General features: G+C 45.3%; 2 long non-coding RNA genes across 2 annotated transcripts in view; one reads left to right on the top strand and one right to left on the bottom strand.

Annotated features, from left to right (window-relative positions):
* Nucleotides 1-24,410, top strand: part of LOC147029940 (uncharacterized) — a 40,198-nt gene extending 15,788 nt beyond the window's left edge. The window contains exons 3-7 of the long non-coding RNA XR_015056143.1: nucleotides 6,617-6,725; nucleotides 15,536-15,600; nucleotides 15,773-15,890; nucleotides 20,683-20,738; nucleotides 21,637-24,410. This is a non-coding gene — a long non-coding RNA (uncharacterized LOC147029940). The remainder of the gene's footprint in view (nucleotides 1-6,616; nucleotides 6,726-15,535; nucleotides 15,601-15,772; nucleotides 15,891-20,682; nucleotides 20,739-21,636) is intronic.
* On the bottom strand, nucleotides 13,478-15,918 carry LOC147029942 (uncharacterized). Its single transcript, XR_015056144.1, has 3 exons — nucleotides 15,789-15,918; nucleotides 14,036-14,152; nucleotides 13,478-13,805 (listed from the first exon to the last, which is right to left on the bottom strand). It is a non-coding gene; the product is annotated as an uncharacterized LOC147029942 (long non-coding RNA).
* Nucleotides 24,411-27,509: the final 3,099 nt, after the last annotated feature.

The following is a 27,509-nucleotide window of genomic DNA, read 5'->3' on the forward strand; positions in this document are numbered from 1 at the left end:
GCAACATCGGTTTGTTCGAGGTAAAAGCTGTGATATTGCTGGAATCGTTAAAACATCATTATCTTGCCAAAACGAAGTTTTTGCAAGATATGTTAGTCAGCTTGTATGTTTTTTTTTTTTGTTTGTCTGTAATCACATATAAAAAAATTCTGCAGAGCACAGTTATCATTGGAAAATTTTGTAACTTCGCATATCAGAGGCCTATAGAGGTCCCTCTCAGCGCATAAAATTTTGAAGGTCAAGGTCAAAGGTCAAGGTCACTTTGTCGCAAATCAGGGGAGTCGACGAAACCCTTATTTTTTGAGTAATTTTGATCGGATCGTCTTCAAACTTCATGGGAATATAGTTCATGGTCTGGCGCGCAGCTGATTAATTTTTGGTGGCGATTGGCCTTGACCTTGATGGTTAGCGCCTAAGGTCAAACATATTTGACCCCAAGGTCAAATTTTCAAGTTTTAGGAACCATATCGTGTAGTACCTCAAATTGAACACCTCGATGAGTGCTTTCTAGATATGTCAAGCTTGAGACATTATGACGTAATTTGGTGACGTTATGAGGCAAACGCATATTTTTCATGGTTACTCTGTAGAACGATTCTCATCGGAATCTCTCATAGGCAGAAATTCCTCAAGGAGTCGCTCCTGGTGGATAGCAGCTCTGTTCACCTCAGTGTGACCTTAAAGAAGTCACACGTGGTCACCTTTTGGCAAGATATGGGTTTTTTTATTCTACATTTGTTTTGTTTTTTTTGTATCTTTTATTCCCTTCATATCCGAATACAGCAAGTATCAACAGACATCCTGTGTCTTGCTTAGGACCTCAAGATCTTAGGTCCTCTCCGCAGACCTTGAGAACATCACAAACTAATTAAACACAATTTTACTTACGTATCCATATTGTCCACCCATTTGCGTTCTCCTTTACCCCTCATCGTGACCTGCATTCCTCGTTCGTCCGTCTCCATCTACTTTCTCCCTCTGCCCTGCTGTTGGTATTTCCCCTTTGTTATGTTGTGTCCTAATGTATTCTGTGTAATTGCTCTCCCACAAGCCTAGATCTTGTTAAGAATAAATAATATATATTTTTTAAAACAATGCCCTGACATTCATGGACCCTGACATCCCCCATGAATAGCGGGGTCCGACGGTATATCATTTTGTCTGTATCGCTCAATGGTGAAGAATCACTTTAATAATTCTCGTATCCAAATCTTCACAAAAATTGAAGCAATTCCTCCTTGTCACACACCCAACCTGTCCACCAAGTTTTGTCCGAATCCAGCTGTAACTTTTTGAGATATCCTGCTCACGGATGGACAGACAGACAGACAGGGGTGAAAACATAAATTCAGTGGCGGAGGTAACGAATTATAGTCCTATGGGCCAGCAAGGGAGGCAAAAGACCATGGGGGAAGGAATTCAATGAAATGGGTAGGAAAGATTAATAGGTGGAGAAATATTAAAAAGGACCAGGCCTGATCGGAGGATGTTGGGAGAACAAAAAAACTGGAAGAGTCCAAAAGAGCAAGGTGAGGGAGAGGTGACTACTTGCAGCCAAGGTTGCTTGAAGAACAGCTGTGATGATGATGATGATGATGATGATGATGATGACCCATAGACAAAGGCAAGAGATCCCTCGAAGATTTCGAGAGCACATTAAGCATCACAGTGGCGATACAGACATGTTGGAAAAGGTGCAAGATCCCTGAAGGCATCCGTGGTCCCTGGCAAAGCACCACGGTGGTGTTATGGATTTGTAGACACGTGTGACTGAGGGATGATGTTGAGTGGGTCATGTGCAGTGTTCGGCTTGTGCCAGATGTAACGCTTTGAATTTAGATCAAAAAGTTCAATTTTTGTCTCGTCTCACCACAAAACTTTACTCCACATGCCTGTAGTATCATCAAGATGCTTTTTCACAAACTCCATCGGAGCTTTTAGATTAGTCCTTTTCAGTTATGGCATCTTTCTTGCCACTTGTCCATGGAGGCCAGCTTTGTGAAGGGAACAGAATATGGTTGATTGATCAACACTGACCCCCGTCTCAGACATCGAGTTTTGCAGATCTTTCAAAGTCATTGTTGGATTTACAGTGACATCCCCAACCAGTTTCCTGCTTACCCTGCTGCTGAGTTTAGATGGGTGACTTGACGTGTGTAGTGTCTGGGTGGTATGATGCATCTTCCACTTTTTAATGGTGGATTTCGCCATACTCAAAGGGATAATGAGTGACTTTGAAACCTTATTATAACCCTCTCCTGAAAGGTGCTTCTCCACCACTTTATGGCTAACTTATTTGGAAAACTCCTTGGTCTTCATGTTTGCCTTGTTGGTTGACGGAGGGGATTTGCACCTTCAAACTCCTTAGATGAGTGGGGAGCTTGATGTTTAACTGAAACCACTGATTACATTCAGGTGAAACATAACCTTTCAAACAAATAATTTACTCCTGAAGTGATTGGGGGGTAAGTAGGTGAAGGTTTTAAATACTTATAAAACTGAGAATCATCTGATTATTCTCTTAATCAAACCTATTCATATTTTATCTGAATTTTTTAGCTTCATTTTGGAGTCGTTTGTGAAGACTCCATATGTTAAGTTTGATAATTGCAAGCATCATGAAGCTAGAAGGACACTTGGTAGAGCGCGTACCTCCGCCACGTAACGCCTGATCCACGAGAACATATCGGGCCCAACATATTTTTGAAATATCATGCTATACAGCACTATATCGTTTTTGAGCCCTATCTCTCAATGGTGAAGAATCACTTTTAAAATTAAATAATTCTCGTATCCAGATCCGGATTCGGATCTTCACCAAAATCGAATCAATTCGTCCTTGTTACAAACATAACATGTCCACCAAATTTTGTCCAAACAGGTCCACAACTGTTTTGAGATGTCTTGCACACAAACAGACAGGGGTGAAAACATAACCTCCTTCCACCTTCGGTGGCGGAGGTAGTGAAGCTCAGGTGGTATCAAAACGTAAGAACTTTAGAGAGGGGATGCATACTTTTTGCAGGCCACTCTACCTGTGGCCTAATAAATTAATTTTCATACATTGTACACTGTACAGCATAGTTCCGAAGATGGGGCATTTGGAAGTGCTATTCGTATTTGCTGAAAAATATGAAGGCAATGTGAGGCAACAAAATGATGGTAATGATGATTGTTACTGGACACACTTCTTTAAACATATTGGAAAGAAATGGTTGCGTCGTCAAACAATGGAGATTAAATTCAGCCTGATGTTCTCATCTTCTGACTGTAGCTCTTGGTCTGTACCAAGTGGACCATTAATGCAGCACCAGAGAGAATATGAAAATTAACAATTTTCACCTTTGGGAAGGTGTCAATAAGTGCATTACCACCTTGTTAGTGTGATCATTCTGGCTCAATGTAAATGTATACATTAGCATAATTTCGTCATACACTTTAAATGCAAGTCAAATGAATGTGGTGTGGTGTGTGGTGTGGTGTGGTGTGGTGTGCCTGCTCTGTGACCGATTCATTTGCTCCTACATCGAATGTTAAACGTTATTTGACGGATGTAAAGTGAATTCGCTTATCCTGTGGATTGTTCAGGGAGAATATTCAGTGTGTGAATTTAAAGGAAGTTTTTAAAACGGATTCTTACATCAGGTGCTGTGGGGTTAGAAAATAGCCCACCATTTACACATCTTTTTTTTAGCCTTGCTTGCTCGATAACTGTTGAACGAGATGAATGAATACATTTGTGGGTTTAAGGCACTGCATGACTAATATAGTATGATCTCATAGTTGAGTGACTGCGTGATCCAGCGGGTGAGTGACTGCGTGATCCAGCGGGTGAGTGACTGCGTGATCCAGCGGGTGAGTGACTGCGTGATCCAGCGGGTGAGTGACTGCGTGATCCAGCGGGTGAGTGACTGCGTGATCCAGCAAGTGAGTGACTGCGTGATCCAGCAAGTGAGTGACTGCGTGATCCAGCAAGTGAGTGACTGCGTGATCCAGCAAGTGAGTGACTGCGTGATCCAGCAAGTGAGTGACTGCGTGATCCAGCAAGTGAGTGACTGCGTGATCCAGCAAGTGAGTGACTGCGTGATCCAGCAAGTGAGTGACTGCGTGATCCAGCAAGTGAGTGACTGCGTGATCCAGCAAGTGAGTGACTGCGTGATCCAGCAAGTGAGTGACTGCGTGATCCAGCAAGTGAGTGACTGCGTGATCCAGCAAGTGAGTGACTGCGTGATCCAGCAAGTGAGTGACTGCGTGATCCAGCAGGTGAGTGACTGCGTGATCCAGCAGGTGAGTGACTGCGTGATCTCACGGGTGAGTGACTGCGTGAGCCAGCAAGTGAGTGACTGCGTGAGCCAGCAAGTGAGTGACTGCGTGATCCAGCGGGTGAGTGACTGCGTGATCCAGCAAGTGAGTGACTGCGTGATCTCACGGGTGAGTGACTGCGTGAGCCAGCAAGTGAGTGACTGCGTGATCCAGCGGGTGAGTGACTGCGTGATCCAGCGGGTGAGTGACTGCGTGATCCAGCGGGTGAGTGACTGCGTGATCCAGCAAGTGAGTGACTGCGTGATCTCACGGGTGAGTGACTGCGTGAGCCAGCAAGTGAGTGACTGCGTGATCCAGCAAGTGAGTGACTGCGTGATCCAGCGGGTGAGTGACTGTGTGATCCAGCAAGCGAGTACCTGTGTGATCTCGTGGGTGAGTGACTGCCTGATCTAGCGGGTGAGCGACTGTGTGATCCAGTGGGTGAGTGACTGTGTGATCCAGCAAGTGAGTACCTGTGTGATATCGTGGGTGAGTGACTGCATGATCCAGCAAGTGAGTGACTGTGTGATCTTGTGGGTGAGTGACTGCGTGATTCAGCAGGTGAGTGACTGCGTGATTCAGCGGGTGAGTGACTGCGTGATCCAGCGGGTGAGGGATTGCGTGATCCAGCGGGTGGATAAGGATTGTGTGAGCAAACTAGGAGTGATTGTGTCATCAAATGGGTGAGTGGTTGGGTTAGTAAATGGGTGAGTGGTTGGGTTAGGAAATGGGTGTGTCGTTTGGTTAGTAAATGGGTGTGTGGTTGGGTTAGTAAATGAGTGAGTGGTTGGGTTAGTAAATGGGTGTGTGGTTGGGTTAGTAAATGGGTGTGTGGTTGGGTTAGTAAATGGGTGAGTGGTTGGGTTAGTAAATGGGTGTGTGGTTGGGTTAGTAAATGGGTGTGTGGTTGGGTTAGTAAATGGGTGTGTGGTTGGGTTAGTAAATGGGTGTGTGGTTGGGTTAGTAAATGGGTGTGTGGTTGAGTTAGTAAATGGGTGAGTGGTTGGGTTAGTAAATGGGTGAGTGGTTGGGTTAGGAAATGGGTGTGTCGTTTGGTTAGTAAATGGGTGTGTGGTTGGGTTAGTAAATGAGTGAGTGGTTGGGTTATTAAATGGGTGTGTGGTTGGGTTCGTAAATGGGTGTGTGGTTGGGTTAGTAAATGGGTGAGTGGTTGGGTTAGTAAATGGGTGTGTGGTTGGGTTAGTAAATGGGTGTGTGGTTGGGTTAGTAAATGGGTGTGTGGTTGGGTTAGTAAATGGGTGTGTGGTTGGGTTAGTAAATGGGTGAGTGGTTGGGTTAGTAAATGGGTGTGTGGTTGGGTTAGTAAATGGGTGAGTGGTTGGGTTAGTAAATGGGTGTGTGGTTGGGTTAGTAAATGGGTGTGTGGTTGGGTTAGTAAATGGGTGAGTGGTTGGGTTAGTAAATGGGTGAGTGGTTGGGTTAGTAAATGGGTGTGTGGTTGGGTTAGTAAATGGGTGTGTGGTTGGGTTAGTAAATGGGTGAGTGGTTGGGTTAGTAAATGGGTGAGTGGTTGGGTTAGTAAATGGGTGTGTGGTTGGGTTAGTAAATGGGTGAGTGGTTGGGTTAGTAAATGGGTGAGTGGTTGGGTTAGTAAATGGGTGTGTGGTTGGGTTAGTAAATGGGTGAGTGGTTGGGTTAGTAAATGGGTGTGTGGTTGGGTTAGTAAATGGGTGAGTGGTTGGGTTAGTAAATGGGTGAGTGGTTGGGTTAGTAAATGGGTGAGTGGTTGGGTTAGTAAATGGGCGAGTGGTTGGGTTAGTAAATGGGTGTGTGGTTGGGTTAGTAAATGGGTGTGTGGTTGGGTTAGTAAATGGGTGTGTGGTTGTGTTAGTAAATGGGTGAGTGGTTGGGTTAGTAAATGGGTGAGTGGTTGGGTTAGTAAATGGGTGTGTGACCGCATGAGTGGCCGGGTGCCAGTGGGTGAACGGAGCAGCACGTGGTTAATAGATGAACAATAATTTCAAAACGAGACAAGATAAAAGGCGCCGTTTGAGGGAAATGTAGTCGGAAGCCGAGGTCAGGGTCGCCCGACCCCAGCACCTGGTGCTCAGTAATGGAGAGAGTGCGAGCCTCTCGTCTCGCCTCCCCCTCTAATGGCGTTAACAGACTAAGTGCACGAGTCATGCGGCGCGGGCCTTGGTTCCCCGGATTCTAACCTGATTGATGTTACACCGTCTATCTCACGACTTTTAACGTTTGCTCAACTCTTGCCGTCAGTTTCCTTCTGTCGCTGTGACTTCATGTCCGTTTTCCGAGCCCTCTTGACTGGTTCCATTTTCTGTCTGCGTTTTAGTGCTGTGAATTGTTTTTGTGGTGAGAAGTTGAGGATGAAGAAACCATTTCACACCAATTTCACGTCACCACCAGGTGTGCCCGACAGGAGAAGGAAAAGGAACGTCCAGGTGTGTTTATAAAACCCGATAAACAAGGTGTGTGAACCGTGAACACAAAGGCCTGTCCATCAGGGCCCATCGAGCCATCTCCAAACTGTCCAAGTATAAACTCACAGGCGGTGACGATGTTTATTTAATTATCCCAGAATGACGTAATGAACATAAATAGATGATTTTTCTGGATTCGTGACTCGTGTTTCTATTTTCTATACATTCATTGAACAAATGGTTTTTCAAAAACGTAATTACAATACGGATGGAACTCTGGCCCAGGATAGTTTGGGTGAGGTGGGGTATGGAGGAAAGGTCAATGAACCAGCTCGTGGTTCGGGGTTATCGGGTTTTGTAAGGTGGGGTTTGGGGTTATCGGGTTTTGTAAGGTGGGGAAGGGTTATCGGGTTTTGTAAGGTGGGGAAGGGTTATCGGGTTTTGTAAGGTGGGGAAGGGTTATCGGGTTTTGTAAGGTGGGGAAGGGTTATCGGATTTTGTAAGGTGGGGTAGGGGTTATTGGGTTTGGTAAGGTGGGGTAGGGGTTATCGGGTTTTGTAAGGTGGGGTTATTGGGTTTGGTAAGGTGGGGTAGGGGTTATTGGGTTTGGTAAGGTGGGGTAGGGGTTATCGGGTTTTGTAAGGTGGGGTAGGGTTATCGGGTTTTGTAAGGTGGGGTGGGGTTATCGGGTTTTGTAAGGTGAGGTTAGGGGTTATCGGGTTTTGTAAGGTGGGGTTAGGGCTTATCGGGTTTTGTAAGGTGGGGTAGGGGTTATCGGGTTTTGTAAGGTGGGGTAAGATTGTTGGGTTTTGTTAGGTGGGGTAGGGTTATTGGGTTTTGTAAGGTGGGGTAGGGTTATTGGGTTTTGTAAGGTGGGGTAGGAGTTATCGGGTTTTATCAGGTGGTGTAGGTTATCGGGTTTTGTAAGGTGGGGTAGGGTTATCGGGTTTTGTAAGGTGGGGTAAGGGTTATCGGGTTTTGTAAGGTGGGGTAGGGGTTATCGGGTTTTATCAGGTGGGGTAGGGGTTATCGGGTTTTGTAAGGTGGGGTAGGGTTATCGGGTTTTGTAAGGTGGGGTAAGGGTTATCGGGTTTTGTAAGGTGGGGTAGGGGTTATCGGGTTTTATCAGGTGGGGTAGGTTATCGGGTTTTGTAAGGTGGGGTAGGGTTATCGGGTTTTGTAAGGTGGGGTAAGGCTTATCGGGTTTTGTAAGGTGGGTTAAGGGTTATCGGGTTTTATCAGGTGGGGTAGGGTTATCGGGTTTTATCAGGTGGGGTAGGGGTTATCGGGTTTTATCAGGTGGGGTAGGGTTATCGGGTTTTGTAAGGTGGGGTAAGGGTTATCGGGTTTTGTAAGGTGGGGTAGGGGTTATCGGGTTTTATCAGGTGGGGTAGGTTATCGGGTTTTGTAAGGTGGGGTAGGGTTATCGGGTTTTGTAAGGTGGGGTAAGGGTTATCGGGTTTTGTAAGGTGGGGTAGGGGTTATCGGGTTTTATCAGGTGGGGTAGGGGTTATCGGGTTTTGTAAGGTGGGGTAAGGGTTATCGGGTTTTGTCAGGTGGGGTAAGGGTTATCGGGTTTTGTAAGGTGGGGTCGGAGTTATCTATAACAGCTGGAATGAAGTCATTGTATTGATCACGTGGAGTGAAAATGGAGTGCAGCGGAAATCACCTTTTACAAGGGTCAGTTATTTCATCCATGACAAATAGTCATTGAAAGCAAATGATTATTTATTCTTTATTATATTTTTCCAATTCGGATCTTTTTATTTATTAATTTAATTGCTGACATTTTTCTTCGGAGAATAATTCCTTTAATTAAAAAACATTTACTTATCCTCGTTTGAAACGGTCAATGAGACATAAAAAGGCTTTTAGGTGCGAGTGGTTTTGTCATTTTTCATAAAAATCAAAATTCTTAACAGATTAAACAAATTAAAAAATTAATTAATGTTTCACCGCAATCAACTCCGTTCCCTCTTCCTTGAAGCTGCACCCAAACTCAAACTGTACTGTACACAAAGGAAAAGTCTGGATTCTAGAGGCTCACCTATACATTACCAATACACGGAGAGGTTCGAGGTGCTAAATAGAGCGAGGGAAGAGTCGAGGGGACAATGGGAGACAAAGGAGGATAAGAGAGTGGGAGAGATTTTTGGGAGTACACCTGGGGATATTGGGAGGGGGATTATTGAGGTAGATGGTTGATGGGGTGACTGGTGAGTGATACATTTATAATTAGAGAAAGAAAAGAGAGAGAGAATGATCGGAGAGAAAGGAGAGGATTTTGGTTTGCAATTTAGGGATGAGTTGGAAGGGAGGTAGATGAGACTTGGGTAAAAGTATGGGAGTGCAGCACCTCATTTACTCTTCTTGTTCTTTAATGGTCACAATTATACCCAAGTTATTTTGGGGGTTGGCCAGGGGAAAATTTTGGCCCATTTATCATGAACCTGCTGGCCAGGCCAGACGTTTGACTAAGTGGTTTATAGAACAGGGATTTGGCTGTGGTGCCAGTGATAGTTAGCTGACTGTGAGTCTTCGTGGCTCCAGTGAGATCCACCAACTCGAGCTGGTAGACTGGGATGCCCAGTTTAACTGACGACACACACGTTGATGAAACACCAGGAAGATAGTTTATAGCTGGGTCAGGATTCAAACCCAGGTTATAAACAGCTTAGAGGTGAGTGTGTGTCCATCTCGGCCAGCATGTCAGCTCGTCCCCTTCCATACTCTAAAGTCTAAAGCATTAATTTTATGTTTATTTTCAATTTCGTTTGCAGGTGGCCTCAAGGTCGCTTTACCTGTGCTTAATGTCTTGCACCTGCCTCCGCCCTCCCCCACTGTGATATGCAACAACACTGACTCAGGAGAATGATGGAGTGCATCCAGATACAATAACTGATTAATTATTGTAATTACCGCACAATAAAACCTGTGTACTGTGTACTGTGTTGGATTAAGAGTTTTTAAGAACGAATGATTTACTGGGAGGGGTAAAGCGACTTTCAGGCCACCTGTGCATTGATGTACGACTCAGGAATTAAAACGACGTCATTAGACAATGAAGTAATGCATGGATGTCACTTCTGGGATTTGAACCCGGTTCCCTGATTAATCAGTCATTAGTGCAAATGGGAACACCAACAAACCAATTGAGCGTGTGTTGTGAAGTCATCACGTGATTTTTATTTTTGCCTTTTCTGTTTGGGTATTCGGACTGGTGGATTAATTATTTTACAGGTATGCACTTTCACCTTTGAACTGTCTAGCCTGGGTTCGAATCCCGACACAGCTGTCGAACTTGTCATCCTGGTGTTTCACATGTAGGGTGATTCATCAATGTGTGTGTCATCCCTCAGATGGACGTCAAACTGGGTGACCCGTCTACCGGCATTAGTTTGTGGATGTTAAAGACCCTAGAGTATCCTTCACAAAGATAATGCAAGCTCGGCTTGGTGTTGTCTTACTGGTTAGGGTGGTGGGCTTGGGATCCTTGGGTCCTGAGTTCAAATCCCGCTCAGCTGTTGAATTAATACCAGGTAGGGTTGATTCTGCCTGTCATCCTTCCGAGGTCGGCAAAATGAGTGCCAGCTTGCTGGTATACTGTGTCGGAGTGGCGACCCGTCCAGGATTGTGCCCAATAGCCAAGGAGACTGCTGAAGCAGCACCAATGCTCTGCACAGAGTATGGTCCCAATCTCCTCCTCCTTAAGATCCTAGGGTCTTGAGTTCAAGCCCCTGTTGGGCTGTTGAATAACACCAGGTGCATTTGACTCAGCCTGTCATCCTTCTGAGGCCAACGAAATGAGTACCAGTTTACAGGGAACAGGGGCACTGCATCAGCGGCACAGCCGTGCTCTCAGCCACTGGTGCTACTCCCAGCCTTATGCTGCCACACAAATGAGAATGAGGAGTAGGCGAGCTATCGTCGGCACCCTGAACAAGTTGGAAATTCCTGCCCTACCACTGTGAAGGCAATGGCAAACCACCCAGTTCAAGCTTTACTAAGAGGTTGCTTCGGAAGCAACTCAACTTTTGCTCCATCTCAGAAAAAAAAACTTTTACAAAGTAAAATAAAAACAGGTTTTTTATTTAGCCACCCACGTCACCCTAACCCAGTCGAGGTTGACACGCATCGTCAAGGTTATCTGAGGTTGTGCTGCGCAGCACTATTACTACATGCTCGTTGACTCACTGGAGAACTAAACGTGACTCTTAGAAACGAATAAACAAGTCTTGAAGGGTGTTTTTATTCCTGCTGTGCCCACAATCTGCAAACAAAGTTCAACATCTGCTTCTTTGGAAACATTTTAATTACTGTGCTGTTACCATCAGACACTACACTTGAGCAAAATTGTACGAGTCATAACATTGTGGTCATGTGACTGTTTTGCTGAAAGAAAAATGAACATATTCATTGTGACTTGTTCAGAGACAGAGAGAGGTACAACAACCTTTAGAAGTTGTAAATTGTTTTGTAAGGGCTCCATTAATTTTTTTTTTTTTTACAGGTCCTCAGGCTCATGAAGAAGCCTCTTATTCTTCATTCATATGCAGCACAAGACTATGGGGGGGGGTAGCATCATTGGCTTAGGGTGGGCCAAATTCCCTCTGCTGGTTAGGGCAGGAATTTGTAATTTGTTCAGGGTGACGGCGATAGCTCGCCTACTCTGAGTGAAGTACACTGTGGGATCTTTAACGTCCACCAACTAATCCTGGCAGACGGGACTCCCATTTAACGTCCATCTGAGAGAGAGAGAGAGCACACACCTGTCTGTGAAACACAGAGATGACAGTTTATAGCTGTGTCAAGATTCAAACCCATGCTAGGAAGCTTAGAGGTGAGTGTGCGTACCTCCAGGTCATCCTGTCAGCCCATGATGAGGCTGTCGCGTGCAGACAGAGATGTTAGACAATACCCAACTAGACTTCAGACAGATATATTAGACAATACCGAACTAGACTTCAGACAGAGCCAGTGACCTTGAGGGAAGTGACATGACTTCCCCAGGCAGCCTGAGTATAACATTGCTTTTCTCTCAGCAGTCAGTGGAGGAAATATCGGAGAAATCTCTGCCCCCCCCCCTTTTCCCCCATTAGATGCCAACCTGACATGGGTTTATGTGCGCTTTGTCCTCTCAATTCTGAGTGTGGTGATTTATTATTGTGTGTGCCATCCCTCAGATGGACTTTAAAACTGAACATCCTGTCTATCAGCATTAGTTGGTGGACATTAAAGATTACATAACGTTCTTCTCCAAGAGTAGGCGACATATTGAGCTATTAAGGACTTGGGGCCGAACAAGCCCAGGGGATCATGTCGAGATATTTTAATAGCCTCCTAAAGAGTACTTCCTTATCGCCAATTCCAAACTCACACTGTGATTATAATGCCAAGTTAACAAACTTCATTGCAGATTTAACATACTGATGGTGAGAAACGGTTTAATAAATATTGAAGGGGGTGAAAACAGGCAGAATGGGGGGAGAGAGAGAGGTGCAGAGAGGGAGAGAGGTGCAGAGAGAGAGAGGTGCAGAGAGAGAGAATGAGAGAATGACAGAACAAGAGAACGAGATCCAGATTGGCTTGTTTGGCTTCTTCATTCTATCTTAATAATTTACTCGACAGAGAGTGAACACAGAGGGAAGGACAGCACATCAAAGAAGAACGTTGCTTTGTACTAAGTACTTTGCTCTATGGCTGTGAATGTTGGACAATGTCTGCAAAACAAGAAAATGCATCTCATGCTTTTCACCTCCACTGCTTCAGGAAAATTGTACACATCACCTGGAACGATGATGTTCTAATCATCCAGATTCTGCAGCGTACTAAAATGTACACTATCTATACCATTCTGCAGTGTCACAGACTCCATTGGGTGGGACACATCCTTTGGATGGAAGACTCCAGAAGCCCAAAGTCCATTCTCTTTCGGCAGCTAATACACTGCTCTTACCCTGTTGTAGACATAAGCTCAAATGTAAGGATAAGATCAAGATCGATCTTGCTGTTTTTCACATTTTACATTAGGATTGGGAGCTCCTTGCACAAAATCGGAATACTTAGAAGTGAAGCCTTAAGGACGTTGCTGACCTGGTAAAGTAACAGCAACTGGAAGCCTACGACAAATGAAGGAGGGAAAGGAGAATGCCACACAGAACTTGTCACAACCTCTATCTGCATGGACCTGTCAAGTGTCCTCATATATGTTCTTAGCACTTATCAGCCTATTGGTAATCTGATCGCCAAGCACAAGTGATCAGCATGAATCTCATCCTCCACGTTGAGGAATGTAGAAGGCCAAAGAAAAAAATAGTATGAAATGTTTCACTAGTAATAAATTGCAAGATTTCACAGCATGCAATTGATTCACTTTAATCCTTTCTTATGTTGTTTTTACATGGATGATAAAGCCACGTTGAGTCAGCACGAGTTGGTGGACGTTAAAAATCCCACGGTGTACTTTTCGAAGAGTGGGCGAGCCATCGCTGGAACTTTCAATAAATTCCAAATTCCCAAATCCTCAGTTGAGTATTTTGTGTTGGAGTGGCGAGCTGTCTCGGATTGTAACACTTGCCAAAGACGATGCTTCGGCAGAACCGACACTCCGCCTAGAGTATGGTACATGAAAGAATGAATACAGAGTCTCGGCTCATGGAAGAGCATCATGAGCACTTCCGTGAAAGATCTCGTGGAATAGCACATCTTTGCTATTATGACATCATAAAGCCGTTTTATGGCCATATGGCAGGTCGAACATGCCATGACACACGATTGAAGTACTATTCGTCTGTGAGCATTGTGCATAATTGATACAGAAAGGATAAAAGACAAGAGATGAGTCGCAATGTGGCATTGCAAAACGTCCCATAAACCGTCGATGTGGTGGATGTGATTGATGTCGGGGGAATTGTGCTGGCCAAGGAAAAACGATGCCAGGGTCATTGACATGTTGTGCAACGTATTATTTCACAACATGGTATTGTCATCTCGCAGCACGTTGTCTTTGTATGAATACATCATTATTTTGGTCCGTGACCTTGATCTGTCATTCCATGAAACATGTTTCATAGGCCATCTGTCTCCATGAATAGTGTAAACCTGTGGAATGACACACAAGTTAAAGACGAAAGATTCACCTCTCCAAGCAATCATCACATAATATGCATGCGTTTGACAGTATTGCACACAGGTTGTATATAAAGTCGTTTTTTGAAGATTTCTTATACTCAAGCCAACATGAAAATGTCGTTTGCAGGAAATAAGTACAGGGACCATGCAAGCATGGTTCTTGTGTTTGTTTTTGAAAAACGTCGCCATTCCAGGAAAACCTTTGCGACTTTCTTCTTGTGCTGACTCCAGAACAGCTGCGGTAATATCTCCAATGATGGTTCACAGCACAGCATGAATCCACCACTGTCACGAAGCACACGTTCCATTGGGCAGAACTTCAAGGTTAAAAGAACACAAGGACAATCATGAATGTTTACTGGGTTAGAGACCACATTAGGTCTCATCATCTGCTTATTGAAGTCACATGAGGCTCCATATCCTTCCACCCTCCACACCACTCCTCTATTCCTGGGAGTATTTTTTAAAATTCTTTTTAAACTTAACACCAGGCACAATCAAAACGTCAAACGTGAGCATTGCCTGCTGCACAGTTATAATAGTTGCTGGTGCCTTCTATTTTGTACATCCCAAATAGGAAGTATGCAAGCTCAGTTTTTGAAGCATCGGTCTTGGACACCACTTGTTTTATGCCACCAGGTGTCATCAACAAAATCAGCATAAAATTGCAAAGCTTACATGACAGCCTGTAACTTGTACCCTTTCATGCCACACAGCATATTTTACCCCTCCAGAATACTGGGAAGCAAATTGAAGTAGAACACCACATTCACATGATCTAACACATCAATGGAATCAATCGTTTTAAAAATGGATCGACGATGAAGCTGGGAGGTCGAGACAGATATAAAGTGTTGTTGAGCAAATATATTAAAGGGAGTCAGTTTGCAGGAATTAGCTGCAATTGCTATATATATATATATATATATATATATATATATATATATATATATATATATATATATATATATATATACAGGGGGAAAGTTGTCTAATCCAGACCAGAGGCCATTACACTAATGGATTCCATCAGGGGGTTTACTGTAAAGGGAGAATGGCTGGGCTTTATCTCACCAATTTTGTTCGCACAGCAAGTGATGTTTCCAAATGGTTCTGTCATTGCTGATGCGGGGTATGCAGTGGAGATACATAAGGACAAGACAAGACATGAGATGTAGGAAGGGGTTATTAAGAAATCAAACAGAGATGACAGCTATAGATATTCTTTCGTTTGATTCCTGGCTCAACCTTCCACGAGGCCGATGGTGGCTCCACCAATTCGGCCACTTTATGACCCATCCAAACAGCAGACTTCATTTCTTTTCTTTCTTGGAAGTACGTGTCATTGTGATTCCACACATTACACTTTGTGTTGATTTTTTGGAGATCTGGCTTATTACAGCGTTACCTGTTTGCATCTACAGCCTCCACTCACATGAGGAGGTGGTTTTTGTCTGATGATAAATGAGCAAGACTTTAAATTGCCACATGATTTGCCTTTTGCTTCCGTTTCTACCTGATGAGGTAGCCACCCACCATGCACACGTTCTCATCCTTCACGTGTTCTGTTTTTGGCTGCTGTGTTATTCAAGGCCCATGCCAGTGCTTCTCATTCCCCATCTTCACACCAAAAGTGAAAATCGAGCAACATTCTGATGCTAATACGATGATACTAATGATGTTTTGTAATGATCTTTCAGATATACAAAGTCAAGACTGTATGAGTATGGCAAAAAACTCATGCAGTGATTCCAGAGCAAGACAGGTAATTATGGCATTGGTTTTAAAAGTAAATGAACATCCCCTTACATTTTTGTATCAGACGTTTCGTTTGTCTTATTTCACCACCTTTGTGAATACAATGCCCGAAGCACGAGGTCACTTCAGTAGTTGCTTATAAGTGTTGTTATCCTCACCCGTTCTGCCTTGTATATAAGCAAGTTCAAAACGCACCTGGGCAACAAGCATGCCTCGCTGACTGGGTCTTCCGTTGAGGTCCTCAGTGGCTCAGCATCATCCCATTTCGGCCCTTCAACCAAGATACGGTTCGCTGAGGTGTGCCAGTATGAGCATTAACTCGTCCACACACAACAGCTGCATGTGGATACATATGTTTATGTGTTTGGGGGGGTGACCCTAGTCAGAGCTGTTATATTTACATGCTTCGTGTGCTCATGTTGGATCGACCTTTCCAATGTAACAAGGGAAACGTGAGGTTGCTTTGTCCTGTTTTTACGTGCACTAATGAAGAACGTGTCGTACTCGATAGAGGCGAATAGCGTAGGGTTAAGATTGTAAATTGTAGGTGCCCTTCCTGTCAGGTAATGTCAGACAGGGAAGGGAGGTAAGTGAGCTCTCGACGGAACAGTGCTTCATGCATGACCCTGTAAATTGCTGATAAAAATTTTGTGGAACTCCAGATCAAGATCAACGATGCCAGCTCACATATGGTACTGAGTTGTAATGGCCGCCGAGGTAGGCAAGGCAGAGTGCTGTGGGAATTGGAAAGGCCTGCCACTGGGAACACCAGGTAGCAGGTAGCTCAATGCCGGGACAGACAGGCGGGTCCGTGGGGAGGGATAAACCTGGGAGGCACACAGTCACTGCCAAGCTTTATCCCTCCCCGTTTTGTTAGTCTGCTGGACTATCAATGAGTCACTGTTGAGCCCTGGGCTGAGCCCTGAGTGCGGTCGAGATCTCTCTGGTGTAGCGCAGCTCGAGATTGCGCTGGTGTGGGCTTAGTACGAGGACCGCGAACCAAGGCTACAGAACCTGAGGTAAGTGAAGAATCTCTGCATATGTTCCGACTGAGGCAAGTGATCGAACTGTGAAGGACACATTCGATGCCACGCTCGAGTCTGTGGTTGATCAGTGCCCCAGGCGAGATACACCTCCAGTCTTGGGGGGATTTTAATGCATCGACTGGAACTGATAGGGATGGTTATAAGATGTGTGTTGGTTCCCATGGGTCTGGAAATGTGAACCAGAATAGCACTAAGTTCCTTGACTTTGCAAGAGGTCATGGACTTAGGGTGGCTGGTTCATGGTTTCAGTGCCCACGGGCCCATCGCTGGACTTGGTATTCCAACGCTGGCGGTGTGGCAAAGGAGATTGACCATGGCCTCGTTGATGGTCGCTGGAGGATGATCCAGAACTGCACGGTCTACCGGAGTGCTCAGTTCCTCAATACTGACCACCGGCCTGTTGTAGCAACTCTGAAGTTGCACCTTTAATCCAGGAGAATGGTACCATCCCAGCCGAGGCTGGATGTTGGCAAGGTCAAGGATGAGAGGGTAGCTGAGGAGTTTGCGGTGATTTGGAGAAGTGGAGATTTGGGGGGGTCTGGGTGCTTTAGGACACTCTGAAGAGTTGTGGAGTGCCTTCAAGACCACGGTCTTTGATATTGCCAGTGGATATCTTGGAACTCACTGTAGGGCGAAGAAGAATTTTGTCTCCCAAGGGACACTGGATAACATTGACCAGAGTCGCAGGGCCAGGCTGAATGTCAGAGCTGAGCTGTTCAGGGAGCTGAGGCGTAAAACTTTACGTGCGCAAAGGGTGGACAAGGAGGCCAATGTGTGAGGAATCTGTGAGTGGGTAGAGCATCACCTGTGATCAAGTGATTCTCATCCTGCTTACAGGGGAATTCGCGCATTGCGTTCATCCAAGCCAGTCCCTCGGTGAACTGCAGTTAGAGCAGAGGGTGGTAGGCTCTTGACAGGAGTCCGAAGTGAAGGCGCGCTGGGCCGATTACTTTGAGCGGTTGTACCAGGCTGATCCACCAGCCGTCAAGTTGGACGTCAGGGGTGTTACAATCCCTGTTGCTGACCTTCCAATCAACTGTGGTCCACCTTCGTTTGTGAAAACACAGGCTGTGGCGAACCGGTTGGAATGGGGTAAAGCTCCAGGGATCTGTGGCATCCATGCTGAACTTCTCAAGGCTGGGGGAAATGTTGCATCATGTCATTGCATGCAGTTCTGTGCTCTGCCTGGAACACAGGCATCATCCCAACTGACTGGAAGAAGGGCCTTGTTGTCCCTCTCTGGAAAGGGAAGGGTGATCGCCAAGACTGCAACAACTACCGAGGGGTGACGCTGCTCTCAGTGCTGGGCAAGGTTTTTGCTCGGATAATTCTTGATAGGGTTTGCCACCATCTGCTTGAGCACCAGCGTCCAGAGCAGTCAGGCTTTACACCAAAGAGGTCAACGAGTGACCGTATCCTTGCACTTCGTGTCCTCACCGAACGCAGACGAGAGTTTCGGCAGGGGCTGCTTGCAGCCTATGTTGATCTCTGTAAATCGTTCGATTCAGTGAATCGGGATGTCCTCTGGAGGATTCTTGGTCTTCGTGGGGTGCCACCAAAACTGATCGATCTGATGTCTGAACTCTACTCTGGTACTGAGAGTGCTGTGAAGTGTGGTGGTACCATCTCTGACTTATTTCCAGTTGTTACTGGAGTTCGTCAGGGATGTGTACTTGCCCCCACACTTTTCAGCACTTGTATGGACTGGATTTTAGGGAGGATGTCGGAGAGATCAAGTTGCGGTGCATCGTTTGGCAATGTCAAGATCTCGGACCTTGATTTTGCAGATGATGCAGTCATCTTTGCGGAGACTTTAGACATCCTCTTGGGGGCCCTCGAGGTGCTGAATGAGGAGTTGGAGCCCCTGGGATTACGGGTATCCTCAATCAAAACTAAGGACCAGGCTTTCAATGACATATTGGATGCTGCTATCTTGTCTGTACCTGTTTGTGGTGAGGATGTTGAGGTCACAGAGAGATTCACTTACCTTGGCAGTGATATTCATGTCTCTGCTGGCTGCGAGTCAGAGGTCAATAGACGTCTGTGTCGGGCCTGGGGAGTCATGGATTCACTGGATCATGTGGTGTGGTGCTGCCGGTATCTGTACGGGAGGACGAAAGTCTGAGTCTTCAGGTCTTTGGTGCTTCCAGTCTTGCTCTATGGATGCGAGACTTGGACTCTATCCAAGGATCTGAGACAGAGACTTAATTCCTTTGGTATCAGGTGTCTTCGGAGAATCCTTGGCTATCGCTGGTCAGACTTTGTGTCCAACGAGCGGTTGCTGAGAGCGACTCAAATGAGATTTGTTACCTGCATCGTCCGTGAGCATCAGCTGCGGCTGTATGGACATGTGACTCGTTTTCCTGACGCTGATCCTGCTCACCAGATTCTCTCAGCTGGGGAGTCTCGTGAGTGGAAGAGGCCAATGGGCCGACCATGTTCCTCGTTGTTGCAGCAGGTTGATCAGCATCTCAAGGAGATGGGGATGGGCCAGGCATCTGCCTGGGGGATGGCCAAATGGAGGCCCCTGGAGTACTGGCGGAAAGTGGACACAGCTGCTCTGGTGCATGCTCCCATACCTGATCTGACCTGACCTCCAACCTGAGAGAACACAAGCGGGTTAAATTACTCAAATAAATCAAACCTCTGTGCCACGAATTTAGTGAGGCCTCATCTGGAATACTGTGTACAGTTTTGGTCACCACTTCTGAGGAAGGACATAGTTGCCATAGCGGTGGTACAACGTAGAACAATGACTGTTTCTGGGGCTAGCTCAACTAAGCTATGAAGAGCAGCTGAAAGAGATGACTTGTTTTTTACATTAGAAAGGAGGTGGTTGTGGGAGGAGATGTTTAAGATGATGAAAAATATAGGAGTATAGTCTATGGACAAAATGAGTGCAGAATAATTTTTCAACAGAATGGACATTTACAGGACAAGTGTAAGGACAGTAGTTCATCCCTGGTGTAACATGTATACTGTATGGTAAAGTCCCTTGCCAGTTCAATTGATGAGAGTTTTTGGGATACGCACTGTTCATTACCTCCGCCAATGAAGGTGGACGCAGGTTATGTTTTCACTCCCATCTGTTTGTCTGTCTGTCAGCACGATATCTCAAAAAGTTGGAGACGGATTTGGACTAAACTTGGTGGATGTGTTCGGTGTATGACGAGGATTAATTGATTATATTTTGGTGATCATTTGAATCCAGATCTGGATACGAGAATTTTTGTATTCTTAAAGCGATTCTTCACCATTGAGAGATGGGGCCAAAAACGATACATAGCATGATATTTCAATAAGTTGTGGACGGATCCGGACGAAACTTGGTAGATGAGTTGGGTAGGTCATAGGTGGCAAGAACAAGCTGATGAGATTTGGGTTAAAGTCCGGATGCAGATCCGGCCTATCGGTGGGATGCAAAACGTAAACTGTTCAGCCTGGTGGAGGTATGTGCTCTAACGAGTGTGAGTCTACTTGTCAACTGCATTGGTTTCCATCTAGTTGTGCTATTTTATTACATGACCAAAATCTTCTAGAGTCATATTGTCATATGATAAAATTATATCGTAAAAATGGTAAAAGTTATTACCCCAAACGTGCGAAGCGAAAAGTGGGGTCAGAATTGGTACACTTTGGCTGTGTCGGTCTGAACGTCAGTCTATGAGTGAAAAACGACTTAATTGCCATTGATTGTTTTATTTTGAATACTGTAGAAAAGAATCAGACCATGAACCTGCAGTTTAGCAGTACTAAAGCTCTGAATTTGGCAAATTGTATGGATTCTCATTCCGATTGCGCATCGCATGCACAGAGGCATAAGATAATGTTTTACACTTTCTGGCAGTCAAAATTGAAAATCAATCCAAACAGGAAACGTACTGTTTTTCGGGACGTCATAAAGGACACAAACAACAGGCATGAAGAACTAATGTAACGTGTTAAATATGGTGATGCAATAGATGGTGCATTAACGGCGGTAAACGTCCGAAGAAGGTTTTTGTTTTTCTTCTACAGCCATTCTTGTTCTTCTTCCTCAACAGCATTATTAACCCACTTCAAGTGGACTCACTGACACGGATCCTGCTCCACCATTCGGGTCGGTCGTATACCCATTCTTTATCGACACTTTTCTCCTTCATGTCCACTTCCACACAATCACTCCATCTCCTCTTCTGTCTGCCCTGCCATCTCTTTTCATGTTGTATCATTGTCATCATCCTTCTCCCCACATACTCATCATTCTTTCTCATCACATGCCCATTCCGTTTCTCTCTACCTCTTCACTACACACTGTTCATCTCATTCATTTTTGTCTTTGACCGACTAATCCTCATGCCGATCTTTCAATGCCTTCCTCCATTCTTTCATTTTCGATTCTACCTCTTCCTTACTTTCAGCACACAATACGATGTTATCCACAAACAGCATGCTCCATGGTGCCTGTGTTCTCCCATCTACTGTCGGAACATCCATCATCATAATATTAATGAGCTCAATGCAAAACTTTGATGTACACCGACTTCCACCATGAAACTATCCGTCACTCCAACACTGCTTCTCACTTGTGTAGAGCACCCATTGTACATATCCTGGATCAGCTTCACATACTTCTCTGGCATGCATCTCTTTCTCTCTCAAACAATTCCACAACTCTTGTCACAGCATTCCATCGTAGGCTTTTTCCAAATCAATAAACACCAAATGTAGATCCTTCTGTCCTTCTCTACACTTCTCAACCATCTGTTAAGGGTAAAAATCATGTCCACAGTGCTCCCGCCTAGCATATATTCAAATTGCTCTTCTCCGACCATCATTTCCTCCCTCAACCTTTTCTCAATAATTCTTTCCCAGATCTTCATTGTGTGCGACATCAATTTGATGCCTCTGTAGTTATTGCGCACTTGCACATCTCCTTTCTGCTTGTAAATTGGGACCAATATACTTTCTCTCCACTCATTCAGCATTTCTTCTTTTTCATAAATATTCCTCAACAGCTGTAGCAAGAAGTCAACACCCTCCTACAACCAGTACCTTCCACACTTCAACAGGTATCCCATCTGGTCCAACTGCCTTCCCATTCTTCATTATCGCTAATGCTTTCCCTGCCTCCTCCTTCTGGATGGTTCTTGTTATTCCTTGATTTGCAGCAGGTTCTACACTCTGAATTATTTGGTTCTCCTCATTTAGCAGTTTGTCAAAGTATGTTTTCCATCTGTTCTTTATCTCCACATCATGTCTCCGGACTGTGTTTTCCTCACTTTTGATCATTCTTATCTGGGAGCTATCTTTAGATGCACTCTCTCTCTGGTTTTCATAATTCTAAAGATATTGTTATGGATCCGGGGTTAAAGTTTCACCACGAGGGGAAGTGCTCAAATTCCTCCCGAACACCCGATCCTTCTCCGGCGGATTGTTAAGCAACCACGAACGCCGATTGGTACTGCCAATCCTGGCAGGGTTTCACTACTTCACGTGGTACCTTACCTGTGGACGGCCGCATCAAGGGGGAGTCTCATGCCCTCGATGTGTACTTGTGTGATACTTACCGTACCATGTGCATCCGAGCAGAGCTGCCAAGTATGCACCGGCTAACAAGAGCCAATCACTGGGGTAAAACTGCCTAACTAACTACATGCGGACTACACTGGACCAATGGAGGAAAATACAGGATAAACTGGGTACATTTATAATTAAGATGAGGAAAAGGTGTGTGAAACAACAAGCAAATGTTTTATTACACAGGAATATGTACAGCAGGGGAAAGCAAGGATTGATACCCCTTCTGCACAAAATACAATCTATATATGAAACTTCACCTCTGCTCTTATATGTGATGTGATGTGATGTTCTTGTCCTTTCTGAAAAATGTATTTGCTATCGCCATATCATATGTAACCGCAAAATCAGAAAGCTGCTCTCCTTCTTTGTTTCTTTCCCATTCCAAAATAACCTTACATTCTCTCCACACTTCCATTTGCCTCACAAACATGCCCATTGAAGTCACCACCAACCTTCTTTCTGTCCCGATTACCTTTGCCCTCACTCTATCCATCTCCTCCCAAAATACATCCTTCTCACCACTTTGGCATCCAACCTGAGGGACATAAGCACTGATCATATTGATCACTTGTCCAACAACATCTAAACTCATGCTCATAACTCTGTCACTCTCTCCACCTCCACCACTTTTTTTTTTTCAACATAATACCAACACCATTTCTCCTCCCATCTCAACCACTGTAGAAGAGTTTGAAGCTACCCCCGATGTCTCTGACCTTTTTCCCTCTATCTTGTTTCCTGCACACACACAATCTGTTCCCTCCTTTCCATCACATCAGTAATCTCTTTGCCTTTCCCAGTCATCTGTCCCACGTTCAATTTGGCCACCCGTACCTTCTCACTCCTCTCTCACACTTGCTTTTTTAACTGCATCCATATGATAGCCCTTCCCAATTTGTTGCAGAAAACGGGCAAAGTTTCTGCGCATCACATATGGGGTATGCCCTACCATGCACCACATTCCTCAGAATCTGCTTTCCATGTTTCAGCAAATATATATTTTTTTACAGCCAGATGCCTTTTCTCATGCCAACCCTCCTCCTTTAATCTGGGCATGGGACCGGCAGTGAATGTGCTGGCTTGCACATCACAGGCGGAGTTGTGAAGAGCTTAGTTGTGAGGCCAATAACTGTCGCCGGGACACTGCTCAGTCCCCAGCATGGCCACCTCATCGCAGCACAGCAAGTCCAGGAAGCAATTTCTCCAATTGACATTCATGCTGCTACCTGCACATTTACATGAGCAATATCAGGCACAGCGGCAATGGGGACGAGTCCCCTTGGCGAGTACCCCAGGATGGGGATGAGTCACGATTCAACCCTCCTCCTGGGAATGCGCCTCAAGTGGGTCACAGTGCCCACCCACCCTTGGCGCCACCTGAGTCGCTTGCGGAACTACCCGAATGATGGTGCTGCCCTGGCCTAGCTCAAGCCACACGGCACCCATGCGAGGCCTCGGCCTTGGACCAACTGCAACGATGTGAAGCGCCATCCAGTGGTGCAAATAGTTCTTCAGGGACACGCGAAGCTGTGGCAAGATTTCTTTGTCTGTGTGGGTTGACGTGAGCTGAGCATCACTTTGCCGAGTGTGGCGGTGCCATCTTTCATCTTAGCCTTTTTTTCTACAGCCTTCAAAACCTTTATTTTATTTAAATTTAATTTTATACTTGACCACTGTAGAACATAAATCGCCTTGGCACTTTCAAAAACCGTCCGTTTAGCAGTACTTGGAAAAATATTACACCATCTCGACCAATCAAATTTGCTGCTCACTCTTTCAGCGTAAGGGAATATCGAGTTTCAGACAAAATGGCGACGCGTAGGAAATATAGATCGTGTTCAGAAACACAAAGTAAGAGCTTAAAAGACCCTATACCCATGTCCCTTTTTCTCAAGACTGCGTGCGATAAGGTGTTCTCCAAACTCTCTTGTTTTATTGTTTCGCAAATTCGTTTGGAATCAAGTTTTTTCAATGATCGATCACATCACACTGCCTTCACCATGTGGATTAGCCATTTTTTGTGAAATGCTGGTGCAGTTGACTTGATTGTCTTATATTCTGCTTTGTCGACTGCATTGAACATTTTTGTATCATCAATGTTGTATTATTCATTGATGTAGTGATTATAGGCTAGGTGGTGTGATGGTTAGAGCATCTGCTCTGAGTTTGTTTGGTTGGTGGTTCAAACCTTGGCTGAGTCATGCCGAATACTTTAAAAATGGTACATACTGCTTCCTTGTGTGACAAACAACCATAGGTTGGTAATAATAGCTGAAGCTTTGGTAGGACTAATCCAAAATTCCTTGGAAGAGAACTCCTATTATTACATCAGAATTTTAAATATTTTTTTTAACTGAAAAAACATGTCGGGATGGAATTTAAAAAAAAAAGGTAGGAAAGAATGATAAGGGATTACAAGGAAGGAATGACGCCACAATCATTTTACCGATTGCCGTCACATCATCTTCTGACCTCTTCTCTTCAAAGTAAAACAGAAAACATGACTCACCTCCTCTCGGAATGTAAAAAAAAAACACTCATGACAACACAGAGACACAACAAAGCCTACATGGTGGTGTTGTGGAAGTTATTGCCGAACGTTTTATTTGGTCCTGTATTTACTTTTAATCAACCATTTAACCGACTCGATGCAAATCCTGTTATTCAAATGACAGACACTGATCAATTCACTTGCCACAACGTGAAAGTACATTACATCAGAGAATTTTATTATATTTGGTACTTGGCTAGTCCCAAGGAGTACAACCCACTGAGATGGTATACATCCACACGTGCTTGCACTCTCTTGGAGTGTAACCCACTGAGATGGTATACATCGTTACGTGCTTGCACTAAGGTTTTATTGTGAGTATACAGGTTTTATTGTGCAGTACTTCCAATAATTAACAAGAAAAAGAGCAACCAGAGATTGCAGAACCTTGCCAGGATTTGTTTTATGTGGTGTTTGTGTAGTTTTGTGTTATGTAATTAATAAGACATAATTAGAACTTCCACTTTATGACTGCTGGCAGTGATAACCGGGTAAGACGTCCCGCTTTGATCGGACACCTGACCTTGACCCATGACGTTTTAAAAAAATATTATTCAATTGAATTCAGAATGGGATTAAAATAAACTCAATGCAAATCAAATGGAAGACCAAATAGGTAGTCCTGCATTGGAGTAATCAGAAGGAATGCAAACAAGCTAAAAGCAAAGATGAAGTCATCTGGAAGAACCTGGATAGGATTCACATTTCAGCTGCTACTCCTCTACCCTCAAACCCATCCAAGCACAGCCAAGTGAGCCTTATTCAAAAAAAAAAAAATATATTGTTGCGGTATTCGCGCCCGCCGGCGTGCCGACGGCCACGTAACTCGAATCGCGGCACGTCGCCCACCGGACGGACAATCCAGTCGTGACCCTCTCGGACTAACGCCGGGAACCAGTCACGGGTGGACCTTTCGGTCTCACCGCGATCGAGCCAATCAGCCCCCGCGTGGGATAGGGTTGCTCGCCAAATTCGACCTACCTAAGTACCCACGCGGAGGGTAGACCGGGCGATCGCACCTCGCCGCAGGTCGACTTCGGACACGGGCCACTTAAGCGACCCGTTCCGTACTATCAGAATAACCGAGCGGTGTTATCGTCGACCTCGACGGTTCGATTAATTATCGGGCGTATTCAGCCCACTACCAACCCTTTACGTGAAGCAAGATGGGGATTCAATAGAGGAAAAGACGAAGCGAAGCGGGAGAACAGTTCAACACAAAGCACATTTATTCGCGGCACACGGGAAGCACACATTCAATTCCACCAAAAGCACACAAAAAAAAGAAAACACAATTCCATTTACACAAAAAGCAAATGTAAAAGCGAAGACAATGCAGAGCTAATACCGACTACCGAGCACACGGCAACACTTATACAATTCTACTTCACAGACGGCGCCGACAACACATACCCAAAACCAAGGAAAAGAAATCCCCAAGAATGAGGCGGGCCTGAGGCCGAGACCGGGTCGCGCCTACCCGTCTGGTGATGAGACGCGGAGCGGCGATGGCGCCCCAACCCCGCGGGCAGTGTCTGGCAGGGGGTGGGAAAGGGGCCCCCTTGGTCGCACTATCTCAGCGCGGGGGGAAACAGGAGGGGGTTGCTGATGCTCGGGGTATAGAGGATCTTTATTATCCCTGGTGTGCGTCTCCACCTCGGCCAGGTCGCGCTGTCGGCCTCCCTCGGGTGCAGCTCCCTGCACGACGCGAGCACCCCCTCGTCTGGTGTCGCCGCCTTTCCACAGCTCCGTCCCCTCCGTTCCGACTCCAACGCAAACGACGAGCAGCTCCACCGCCCGCGAAGTCTTGACCCTCTGCTTCCGACTCTCCTACTCTCCGCCTCTCGACTCTCCGACTCTCGACTTTCCGACCGACTCTCCTACTCTCCGCCTCTCGACTCTCCGACTCTCGACTTTCCGACCGACTCTCCTGACTGACGAACACGGTCCTTTTATCCCCCCGTAGCTTCGCCTTTGACCCCCTCCCTTTGACCTTTCACCTCGCTCCCCATTGGCCCGAGAAAAAGTGGGCGTGAAGGCTTTTTGATCCACAAATTTGCATATATCGATCGTCCTGGAGGCGGGGCCAAATCGTCCCTCGCTCACCGATTGGACGGCAAAAAGTGGGCGTGTGTCGTTTTTGATCCGTTTTTGAAGCACAAAATCCGTGATTTTGTACACGCTGTTCGACGCGCGCCCTGCACGAGTCCAACACCGGTACCCACAGCGGGGCAAGAACGGTGGCGATGCTACGGTTGCGAGGTGTGACGGGAAGGTCGTGGCGGTTGTGGTGAAGCGGCGTTGTGGTTGGTGGTTGATGTTGTGGTTGTGGTGGTAATCATGGCGGTTGGTCCAAAATAAAGATAGTAAAAGAAAAACGGCTATCCTGAAGAGTCGCAGCTCGCATAAATGACATGTATTCCCACTAGACAACGGGTTTGGGCCTAACTACACATGTACTTACCGAGATACCTCACCTAAGGGACCTGAATGGTGGTTTGCGAATTTGGTAACCACAACAATATATATCAAAAAAATCAAAAAGAACCAAGATCAAAAAATCAAATAATTTTGGCTGCTAGACCATGTTTCCGATCAAGTTGAAATTTAAAACACGTATTCCCCATCACTACTAGATCATAACTGTGAAGTTTCATGTCGATTGATTAAGCGTTCCAGAGAAAACATTATTTAATATTTTCTTAAATCCAATGTGGCTGTCAAACCATGTGACCTATCAATTATTCCAAAACAAAC

The sequence above is a fragment of the Eptatretus burgeri genome, chromosome 3 (genome assembly GCF_056783735.1).
Source record: "Eptatretus burgeri isolate ZD-2024b chromosome 3, Ebu_testis_v1, whole genome shotgun sequence".
Classification (NCBI taxonomy): domain Eukaryota; kingdom Metazoa; phylum Chordata; class Myxini; order Myxiniformes; family Myxinidae; genus Eptatretus; species Eptatretus burgeri.